Below are 8,514 nucleotides of genomic sequence, written 5' to 3' on the forward strand. Positions count from 1 at the left end.
TCTGATACGGTGAGCGATGATATGATAGTTTGAAAGCATGTATATCACGAGAAGGGTAAATATGTTCAAAGAAAAATTGATTAAGGTTGTCAATTACCTTAATTTCATCGGCAAAAAGAAAGAGCCTAAACATGGGTATATTACTCGGTACTTTTGATTATGAGAAAGGGTAAATATGTTCCTAAACTACTTCACATTGAACTTCTTGTTAAGGGTTCTACCCCTTTACCTCGTCATTCTTATTTTCCGAAATCTGGTTTTGATGGAGCTTACTGTAAAAAGTTGTAAACTTAACCAAAAAAAAAGAAGACTAAACTTACCTGAAAACTCATATCTGCAAACGCATTTTACAAAAATCCAATATATCTTTCAGTAACCTGATTTGCAAACCTTAGAGCCTAGATGTCGAGACTCCGATAAATTCAAGTATAAACCTTAGAAAGTTGATTTTTCAATTTCAGAGAAGAAGAATCAGGTAAACTTATAAACTCATAACTTATTACTCGTTTTTTTTTTCTTTTTCCATTTTGGATTTATGGTTTTAGGTTTTGATAGTTTGATTTTATTGGTTTGGTTTTGATACAGCAACGAAGGTCAACAAACTAATATCATTTGTACACAAATATCCAACATAGGAATCGGGGTAGTGAAAGTGATAATGTTTATCATGATAGATAAACGAAAAAAAGTCAAAACAACAACTATAAAATTAGGTGTTGTTTAACGCACCCTCATCACCACTGGCGAAACTCTTATGGATTGGAACAAGAATACATTCGGGCATCTTCCAACTCTAATTCGCAAGTCAACGAAGCAAATCCAAAGGGCTCAGCATCAATGCACCATACATAATGGCGAGGAATTAGCATGTTATCTAAATATGGAAAAAGATCTACACAACCATCACCTGATTTTAGTTCAATGTCATGCCACATATTGGAAACAAAGATCCATAATACAATGGCTCCAATCATGAGATAATAATACGACTTTCTTCCATACCAAAGCAACCATACACCGAAGTTGCAGCAACATTCAACAATTACAAGATCAGCAAAATAACTGGATATCCGACAAAGATCAAGTAATTCAGATCATCCTGGAACATTTCACAAATCACTACACAGCTCCGAACACAATAATAGATGAAGAACTATTTGAGGAAATAGCTCCAAGATTAACACCCGCACAATGTGATTCTCTCAAGGCAGAAGTCACGGTGAAAGAAATTAAGCAATCTCTGTTCTCTATCAATTCATAAAGTTCCCCTGGGCCGGATGGTTACACAAGTAAGTTTTTCAAAGTTTTCTGGGATATCACTCATACACAGATAATAGATATGGTTCGAAGTTTTTTTAATTCTTTAAATATCCACCCCCTCATGAACCACACAAACATTACTTTAATCCTAAAAGTGGATCACCCAACAAAACCATCTCAATTCAGACCTATCAGCCTCTGCAATGTCTGTTACAAAATCATATCAAAGATTCTGGTCAACCGCATTCGCCCCCTTCTACCTTTTCTAATAAGCCCGTATCAAAGCGCCTTCGTCCCTCAACGCTCAATTCATGATAACATCACAATTGCAGGAGAGGTATTCCACTACATCAAAACCTCAGTCATTACCAAAGAACCCAAAATTGCTCTTAAACTAGATATCCAAAAGGCTTATGATAGTCTGGACTGGGATTTCATTAAAAAAAGCCTCTACCAAATTAGTATTCCCGGAAGTTTTTGTGGACTATATCATGTTGTGTATAAGCTCAGTCACCTACTCCATCAACATCAATGAAACCCCTCATGGTTTCATCGCACCAATGAGAGGCATAAGACAAGGTGATCCTATTTCTTCATACATTTGCATTGTATGTGCTGAAATTCTATCTACAAATCTTGCCAAATTGGAAGCCAAACAGATGATCCGAGGTCTCAGAATATCACAAAAGGAACCGCCCATATTACATCTTATGTATGCAGATGATCTCCTAATCACCTATAGAGCTTCCCAACAAAGTAACATCCACCTCCAAAAGATACTTCAATCTTATGGATCTTCGGCAGGACAATTAATCAACACAGCCAAATCAACAATCATCCACCATCCGAGATTACTGCCAGAAGATATAAATAATCTACACCAATTTTACAACATTCCAACCTCTTCGAACCTTTGCTTCAAAGACTAGCTCGTAAAGCTAAAGGATTGATGGCAAAATGCCTTACACCTTCTGGAAGGTTAATCCTCATTAAAACCTCATTAACTCCGACATCAAACCACCTTATGCAAACACAACTTTTCCCCACTCATTTCCACAAACAAATCGACCGGATTACAAGGAATTTTTTTCTGGGGGCATGATTCCTCTGTTAGAAAACTGCACCCTTTGGGATGGAGAAAACTCCACACATCGATATCAAAAGGAGGTCTCGGCATCAGGAAGAGTAGCCAACACAATAAATCTTTAATCATGAAAATATTATGGAATATTCACGATCAACCGCACTCCATCTGTACCGGTATATACAAAGAGAAGTACCTCCAACGTCAACAAATTTTTCAAGGTACACTCACCTTACCTTCTACTGCCAGCCCACAATGGAAGCAAATGGCATCCCTTATACCTTTTGTAAAACAACAACTATTTCGTTGTGTAGGAAATGGTTTAGACACCCCCATCCAAGCTAATTGGATACCTCACTTTCCTAACCTTGATCCATCTCATTATTATCCTATCCAAACCGTGGCTGATTTAGTTGACTCTATTACTCACGATTGGAGACATGATCAGCTACATAACCTACCTCCTGATGCAATACAACATATTATCAATATCCACCTTCCCTTGAACAACAATCCAAATAAAATTATCTGGCCACATTCGAAATCCGGTAAATAGATAACCATACAACCATAACCCCCTTACCAACCACCAAATTTCTTTGGACCTTACCATGTCCACCAAAAATCAGCTTTTCTTGTGGAAATCTATCAACGAAGGATTACCAACCTTCTCTCTATTACACCGCATCAATATCACCAATTCAAACATGTGCCCCAGATGCAACTCCGACCCAGAAACGGTGACACACATGCTTATTCACTGTCCTGTGGCAATTGCAGCATGGACCAACCTCTTAAGATGCATACCAACAACCCATCCTCAACATAACGACCATCCTATCTCCTTAAATCCTAAAACAACCATATCTCATCCATTACAAGCTTATACCGATAACACCACCATCACAAGTTTCTGTTTTCTTTTCTGGGCCCTATGGACAACCACAAATGATCTGGTCTTCAACCAATCCCAATCTCGCCATGAAAAAAATCCCGAGGTTAGCTTTAGCACAACAACAAGAATTTGAATGGGCAAAAAAATTCTCCCCACCAGTACTACCTGGAGATCCAATTCTGAGGATTCCAACAACCAGCACAAGAACAACTACAATTATTCAAGTTGGATGGTCGATGCCAGATTCGGGCTGGATAAAAATAAACACATATGGGGCTGATAGAGGCCATCCAGGTATGGCAGAAGCGGGATTCATTTGCAGGGACTCGAATGCACAAACTATTATGGCTCTTGCACAACCTCTAGGTTTAACTACTGCGCTAACGGCCGAGACATCGACAGCAACCAAAACAACAATGGAAAGACAATGGCAAAGAGTGATAATTGAAACAGACTCAGAGAATCACATGCATTTTATTAGAACCTCAGCGGAAGCTCCTTGGTATATATCACAAATGATCGCAGAAATCAAACAAAGAATGCGCCACATACCTTGTTGCCACATTCAACACAATTACAGAGAACGGAACCAAGCAGCAGATAGTATAGCAAACTTTGCAGCAGATAGAATCGAAGAACGAAACTACTCGACAACGATATGGGATCAAACAAACCCACCTTTTCTTACTCAAATTTTGTTAAGTGACTCTGGGGGAATTACTTTCCCCCGTGTAATCTCTGGTTAATTCCTTTTAATGTATTCATGCTTCAAAAAAAAAAAAAACTATGAAAACTCACTAAAATGTATTTTTATATAATTAGTTAAAATATTTTAAAAGTTAGAATGGGTAAATATTATAGGAATAAAAAAGGATAAAATGTATAAATACACACGAGCCTTTAATAATTTCTTTTAACAAACTTCTGTACCTTTGCAAATATATTTAATATTACAGTAGAACCTATCTATATTAATATTCTTGGGCATTCACAAAATTATTAATATAGGGAGGTTATTAATATAGAGAGGTACCCATAGAAAATGTAAAAATTTAAGTTCAATGTATGTGCAATGTATTTGTACTTGTGGTTAGATGACATACATACATTTTATAGTTCCAATATATAAGTGCATGTATATATATCTTGGAATTTTTAGTTACAAGAAGCTTTAAAGCTTTAAACATGCTCGACAAGTTGAAAGTATTTTGGCTTCAATAAGAAGGTGTTTATGTTGATGAGATATTACGCATCTGCAAGTCAAATGAAGCTGTAGTAATCCAACAAATTACTTCTTTTTCTCAAAAAACTATAGATGAATATTTTATTTAAACATAAATTTAATGTAACTAAATATATATTTTTTATTATAATATTGATTATTACTATTTAGAGGTAAATTCTTTAAGACGGGACTGGAAAAAATCATTAATATTAAACTGGAGAGGTTATTACTATTTCCTACTGGCCCAAGTTGGGAATATAAATTTTTATTAGTATGTAGAGATTATTAATATATGGAGTATCAATATATGGAGGTCCTACTGTATAAAGTTATAATGGATAAAATCTTATTCCAAATGGTAGTAGATATCATCGACCCAATCTCTCGTATCTGGAATCAAGAAAAATTAAGCACCCTTCCAAATCCTATATCCCAAAAAATCATAAACATCCACTTTCTCCAAAACAACACACAAGATAAAATTATCTGGTCACATTCAAAATCTGGAAACTACACTACATCTTCGGGATACAAATATCTAACCCATGGTCAACCAACTCATACCCCCTTTCCACCCACCAAATTCCTGTGGACTTTACCATGTCCACTAAAAATTCGGCTTTTCTTGTGGAAAGCAATCAATGAAGGATTACAAACCTTCTCTCTCCTACATCATATCCACTTGACCAACTCTGACATATTCCCCAGATGTAATGTTGATCCAGAATTGGCGAGTCACCTTCTAATTCATTGTCCAACGACATTTACATCCTGGAACACACTAATCACTCAACTTACAAACACACCAAACTCCAATTACCCCCTCACTCTCACCTTAACACCTCAGACAACCATCTCCCAAATCCCACAACAATCTGCACCAACAACCGTAATCTCCTCTTTTTGCTTCCTTTTCTGGACCCTATGGTTAGCTAGGAATGATCTTATATACCGACAAAAACAAACAACTTCAGCCGAAATCTTAAACTGGGCTCAAAAACTACAATAAGAATTCACCGCGGCACTAGATTCCTTGCTACTAATCCTACCAGGAGATGCACCAATATATAACCATCCAAGTGGAGACAAAAGAATATCTACAATATCGGTAGGATGGTCAATTCCAAATATCAAATGAATTAAGATTAACACCAATGGAGTAGCCAGAGGTCACCCAGGCTTTGCGGGAGCAGGATTCATCTGCAGAAATTCCATCCCACGAACTTTAATGGCTTTAGCTCAACCTTTAGGAATTACGACTGCCTTAACCGCAGAAACTTGGGATTTTCTTTTGGCTTCTAGAACGGCAACAGAAAGACAGTGGCCAAAAGTTCTCTTTGAAACTGACTCAGAAAACCTTTTGCGCTTCATCACGTCCTCTATCCCTCCTCCTTGGCACATCTCAAGGATGATTGAGGAAATAAAGAAGAGATTCAGACAGATCCCACAGCTTGCCACTCAACATAACTACGGGGAAGGAAACCTAGCCACATATGGTTTGGCCAATCATGCCGCAGATGGAAGCCAAGTAGGAAACTTATCAACCAAAATATGGAACCAGGCAATCCCTTTTTATTAGTCAAATTTTATTTCATGATTCAGTGGGTACCACATACCCACCACAAATTGTAACCTAATCTCCTATCAATAAAATGCATGATTCAAAAAAGAAAAGAAAAAAAGCACGTGAACCTTTTACTCTATGGCTTGCGTTTTCTTTGAATGCAGGAGGCATTTTGAGGCACCCCATTTATTGGGAAGGCAAAACTTTCATTGCATTACATATATTTACAAAGTTAGAGGAGTTTTGAAAAGGTTCTTACGTAATCCGGGATACAACAAAAATGCGAGGCAGCTGATTACGCAGTTTATGACACGAATCAGACAAATTCAAACGAATGATTGGCTACCTTTGTACCCTCCAGTTCCGCATCAGACGATTATTGGTCAGAGATTTCAGCCCAATCAACGTCATGATGATCCCGTCCATTCTAGTCCAAGTGTTCAAAATAGCAGCATTCATCCTCCAGAGAACCATTCGGTGCAAACTTAGGTTTGCTTTTTTTTTTTTCTACTTGAGCAACTATTTTTTCTACCATCTATGGTGCAAGTGGAATGGAGACTAAATTTATTTTCATTATTTGGTATAGTATTAATCTTTGATATTAATTCTATGATCCTCTAAAATTATAACTCTTTTTTCCAGTTTCGTACAGAACGATTTACAGGAACACCCTGATGAGTTTTAGCCCTTTTAGGCAGTCTTTGATGGAGCATACCCCAACTATTTAATGGAATCTCACAATGTGGTGGATCATTTGTTCAGGGGACCTTACTACTTTAGTAATGACATTGATCCTGGATTCATGGATGAGATGCTAATTTCCCATAAGCTAGCCATTTACAGATAACACAGTTAAGAGCTTGTTGTTATTGTTTCGTTTTTAGTATCGATCAGTTCAAGCTACTTCTGTTTGTAAGTATCTAGTTAGTGATTGTTTTGTGACTTTTGTCGATTTATGGGTTTCCCTCCAGAAAAGATACCTATTATGTCCTTATTCCTTCATTATTTATGGACCCCAAGAAAAGATCACGTATCTCTTATGGAGATTTTATAATTTGAGGGAGTCTGTGAGGTTTTTATGCTTAGAAAAAAATCCTTCAAAAAGTGAAAGATTTTGGGAGATTTTAGTTGGATAGACTGTCCACATTTAGCAAAACTAAGGTTTGAAATCCTGGAAAATCAAGATTTGCAGACGGACTTACACTTTAATACTGATTCACTAGTAATCTTATCAGGATTTCAAGGTAAAATTCTTTTGGAAGATTGTTGCTTGACATTGTTTCTTCTTTATGATCCCTTTCGTTTTTAATTCTGGGAGACTCCATGAGCTTAAATTATCGAATTTGGATTTTAACATGACATAAAATACAAATCCATAGAAATGCTTTGTGACTTCAGAATTGAAAAATCCAATATCCTCTCTGATCAACATGAAAAAGAATAAAATGAAGTGAGCGTTACTACCAAGAATGAATTTGTCTTGGAAATAAACAATTTATAAAACAGAAATGTTTGGTGTTGTTTATTTGTTTAAGTGTCCAAAAAAAATAATTATTGACAACATTTGAGAACTCACAAAGTTATTAATATATGGAATTTATTTATATAAAGACGTATGATAAGAAAATATATTTTTTTACTAGCTCAATGTATATAAATGTTACTGGCTAATAGGCGTACATATATATATTACGAAGTTTCCAATACGAAAACACATGTATATATCCACGAATTTGTAAGAAAATACCAAAAGTTTAGCGCCGTAAAATTTAAACATGCTCGACAAGTTGGAAATATTTTGATTTCAATAAGAAGGTGTTCGTGGTGCGAGAGGTCTTACGCATCGGCAAATTAAAAGATGCGGAAATGACCTATACATATTTTTCATCACACAATTATAGATAAGTATGTTATTTCATTTTAAATTTTTATGTAACATGATCGATAACTTTTTAAATATAAATGGAAAAAGGTGGTCTAACAACACCACCAAATATTTCACTTAGCAATCTGGATGGACAAACTCGAATATACTTCTAAGAGAATCGAACACGACTCAATCAATTAAAAGTATATCAACGAGTTTATATCTCTCTCTTGATTTGATTTACTCAAGCAAGAATTGCGAGTTCTAATCAAACGCAAGGTATAACTTGGACGGTACCAAAGACCAATGTCCAAGGATCAATCAACTACAACCAACAACCAAAGGTTGGATTAAACAAGTTGATGATCTAAACGCACAACCTGTATTATTTCAATTATAAAGATAAACAGTATAATGTGGAAAATGAAATAACACAGACACCATAAATTTTGCTAACGAGGAAACCGCAAATGCAGAAAAACCCCGGGACCCAGTCCAGATTGAATACACACTGTATTATGCCGCTACAGACACTAGCCTACTCCAAGCTAACTTCGGACTGGACTATAGTTGAACCCTAATCAGTCTCCCATTGATCCAAGGTACAGTTGTACTCCCT

Source organism: Papaver somniferum, chromosome 7 (assembly GCF_003573695.1).
Source record: "Papaver somniferum cultivar HN1 chromosome 7, ASM357369v1, whole genome shotgun sequence".
NCBI classification, from domain to species: domain Eukaryota; kingdom Viridiplantae; phylum Streptophyta; class Magnoliopsida; order Ranunculales; family Papaveraceae; genus Papaver; species Papaver somniferum.